At 47.1% G+C, this 3,874-nt stretch overlaps 1 non-coding gene across 1 annotated transcript; it reads right to left on the bottom strand.

Moving 5' to 3' along the window:
- Positions 1–3,181: 3,181 nt before the first annotated feature.
- On the bottom strand, positions 3,182–3,256 carry Trnas-cga. Its single transcript has one exon. It is a non-coding gene; the product is annotated as a tRNA-Ser (tRNA).
- Between the last annotated feature and the right edge of the window lie 618 nt (positions 3,257–3,874).

The raw sequence follows: 3,874 nt of genomic DNA, 5'->3' as shown, positions 1-3,874 counted from the left end.
GCCAAACCCCACCTTGGCCACCAAGGTCGCCGAATGTCTCCAAAACTGAGAAAGTAAGGAGCATAACGGACAGCGTCCTCCAATCAACTCAGGATTTTGACAGTCCAGAGCGCCAATTAGACAGAATTTAGCACGATATCCCTTAGGAGGACATCCTACAACTCTGTCAATCAATGGTAAGCTGAATAACTGTTTGTATAAGGGCCAAAGCTGTACCAACACGTTGTTGACTTCCAAAATTTGTGAAGGTCTTCCTACTGAATAATTTATCCAATTATTCTAAAATTCTAATCATTTGTTTGTCTGTACATGTACATCACAGCTACCGATTTCCGTCGCATTAGGATAATTCCTTCGTAGTATGCCATTTCTTTTTTTGTCTTAGACTTTATTATGACATCCTGGAATCCGAAAATCTCCTCTGTACGAATAAACGCGGTTTCCGAAAACAAGGTTCAGAATGGTTCAAACGGCTCTTAGCACTATGCGACTGAACGTCTGAGGTCATCTGTCCCCTAGAACTTAGAACTACTTAAACTTAACTAACCAAAGGACGTCACACATCCATGCCCGAGGCAGGATTCGAACCTGTGACCGTAGCGGTCGCGCGGTTCCAGACTGAAGCGCCTAGAACCACTCGGCCGCATCGGTCGGCGAAAATAAGGATCATGTGAAAACCAAGTCGTTCTATTCGTCCACTAGACCCAGAAAGCAGCAGATACCGGCGTCCAGGTTGACTCAGTGTCGCCTGACATCCGGAAGGTGTTCGATACAGTTCGGCACTGCTGGCTCAAAATGACTCTGAGCACTATTGGACTTAACTTCTGAGGTCATCAGTCCCCTAGAACTTAGAACTACATAAACCTAACTAACCTAAGGACATCACACACATCCATGCCCGAGGCAGGATTCGAACCTGCGACCGTAGCAGCAGCGTGGTTTCGGACTGAAGCGCGTATAACCGCTGTGCCACAGCGGCCGGCGCACTGCAGGCAAAGGAGCAAAATACGAGTGTATGATTTTAGACCAGCTGTGTGATTAGACTGAAGGTCTCTAGCGAGCCGTACACTGCATGTCATTCTCAACGGAAAAAAGAAAACTATGGGCATACCTCACGGGAATGTTATAGGCGGATGATGATGTTTTGTGCAAAGAATTCTCAACGCTGAGAAATAACTACTAAAAGCTGGAAGAGCTGCATAGTGTCGACGCCTGGTGCAGGTATTGGCAGTTGACCCTGCACATAAACGTACTGGGCGGGAGTAGATTGAAAGACCAATCGTTGTATAAATACACAATTGCAGAACCATCACTGGAAGGAGTCACATCCATGGAATATCTAGGAGTATGCTAACTGAGCGATTTAAAGTGGCATAAAACTAATAGTAGGTAACGCAGGTGACAGACTGAGATTGACAGAAAGAATCTTAAGAAATACAGCCCACCTATAAAGGTAGTAGCTTACAAAAACCTCCTTCGCCCAGTACTTGAATATTAGTCGTCATGCTGGGATCTGTAGAGGGCTGATAGAGAAAAAGGGGAAATGGAGAAGATAAAAACAAGAGCAACGCGTTTTGTTACGGTTTCATTTAGTAATTGGAAAAGCATCGTGAAGATACACAGCCAATTCCAGCAGTAGACGCACCAAGAGAGGCTTTCTGCATCGCAGCGTAGTGTACTTTAAAGTTCCGTGAGCGAGCGTTCCTGGATGTCAACCAATATATTGTTTCTTCCTACATATATCTTACGAAAACACCACGAAAGTGAAACCAGAGAGATCCGAACTCACACGGAGGCGTATCAGCAATCGTTCCTATCGCGAACCATTGGCGACTGGAACAGATAAAAGAGGAAGTGCCAATGGTATACGAAGCACTCTCCGTCACACACCGTAAGTTGGCTTACGGAGTATAGAACTGTGTCCCGGGCTTAGTTCTGATGACCATGACGTCGTCAAGGGTTTAATCTCCAACCTTCTTCCTTTAAATATTTTCTGAGCCATTTTTCCTGATGTTCCGCAAAATGTCGTCACTTCACCTTCAAGAAGCGGCACGGAGGTGACCAGGCTGCACAGCGCAGGAAAATGGGCATCAATGCTGGTTTGTGCTGTGCCTGGGCTTAGTATATGATGATCATGATGTCGACAACGCGCTAAACTGTAATCTTTCTTACGTGAAAACTCTCGGAACCATCTTAATGACGTTTCGATACATGTTGTCATGTCATCATCAGGAAGAGGTATGAAGGTGCGCACGATGCAGCCTCTCAGAGGGTGGACGTCGAGCCGGCAACTCTTTGCCATTGTGTGCGCTGTGTTATGCCTGGGCTTCGTCTTGACCACGATGTCGATAAGGCGTTAGGCTCCAACCTTCCTTGTCTGTATACTCTGGGACATGACTTCAGTGACGTTTCGACGCTTGTCGTAATTAAATCTTCAGGAAGAGACACGTACGTGAACAGGATGCGTGAGTGCGGACAGCAGGGTGGGCGTGCTGTGCTGTGCTGGGCTGCGCCTGGGCTTCGTCGTGGGCCGCAGCTGCCGGGCGCGCCGTCCCTCATCGCTGGCGCGTCTTCAGACGCCTGCACACACAAACAGTGACACGAATAAAGAGCGGCTTCTGTTGCCCGCTCTGTTTACGCCATAAAACAGAATACACCGCCTGTCCTTCCTGGAAGCTGAAGGATATCTACGTGCGCCCGTGTCTGTCTGTGTGTGCGTGCACCCGTCTGTGTGTGTGTGCGTGCACCCGTGTGTGTGTGTGTGTGTGTGTGTGTGTGTGTGTGTGTGTGCGGGTGAGTGAGTGTGCGCTCGTTATGTGCGCTTTTAAACGACGAACCTGGTGGATGGAGCCGAGTTCCGGCCGTCACAGAACTCATGTTCCCCACCGTCTGGTTCTTCTGTAGTGCGAAAGATTCTCCGGGAAAGCTCCTTCTGGTTTGGCGAAATGTCTTCGGCTAATTAAGGTACTGAGTTCGAAAAAATCATTAGCAAGTGCACAGCACAGTAAACGTTCAAGATAACACATATTATATCCGTAAAGGTTTCAGGCTGTCGTGAGTAATTTTGGCTTGGCCTTATGATCTACATCAAAATTGATAAAAAATTGGCAACTCAGAATGAGATTTTCACTCTGCAGTGGAGTGTGCGCTGATATGAAACTCCCTGGCAGATTAACACTGTGTGCCGGACCGAGATTCGAACTCGGGACCATTGCCTTTCGCGGGCAACTGCTCTACCAACTGAGCCACCCCAGCACGACTCACGCCCCGTCCTCACAGCTCTACCTCTGCCAATATCTCATCTCCTCTTAATCTGCCATGAAGTTTCATATCAGCGCACACTCCGCTGCAGAGTGAAAATCTCATTCTGGAAACATCCCCCAGGCTGTGGCTAAGCCATGTCTCCGCAATATCCTATTTTTCTGGAGTGCTAGGTCTGCTTGGTTCGCAGGAGAGCTTCTGTAAAGTTTGGAAGGTAGGAGATGAGATACTGGCAGAAGTAGAGCTGTGAGGACGGGGTGTGAGTCCTTGGGTAGCTCGGTTGGTAGAGCACTTGCCCGCGAAACGCAAAGGTCCCGAGTTCGAGTCTCGGTCCGGCACACAGTTTTAATTTGCCAGGAAGTTTGAATTGGCAACTCGCTTAAAATGTTTAGAAATATTAAATTATATACTTAACAAAACAAAAAGAGTTTAAGCGTAGGACTATAACATTAGTAAGTCGCAGTCAATAAATTCACAGAAATACCTGGGTGCAACAACCTGTAGGGATATGGAATGTTTACATGGGCCCAATCTTAGGTAAATCAATTCACAGATTTCGATTTATTACTAGGATATCAGTTTACAAACGAGGCTGCTTACAAAACACTCGATA

Source organism: Schistocerca americana, chromosome 3 (assembly GCF_021461395.2).
Source record: "Schistocerca americana isolate TAMUIC-IGC-003095 chromosome 3, iqSchAmer2.1, whole genome shotgun sequence".
In the NCBI taxonomy this organism is placed as follows: Eukaryota; Metazoa; Arthropoda; class Insecta; order Orthoptera; family Acrididae; genus Schistocerca; species Schistocerca americana.
The sequence above is the reverse complement of the archived record's forward strand: the minus strand, read 5'-3'. Positions and strand labels throughout refer to the sequence as shown.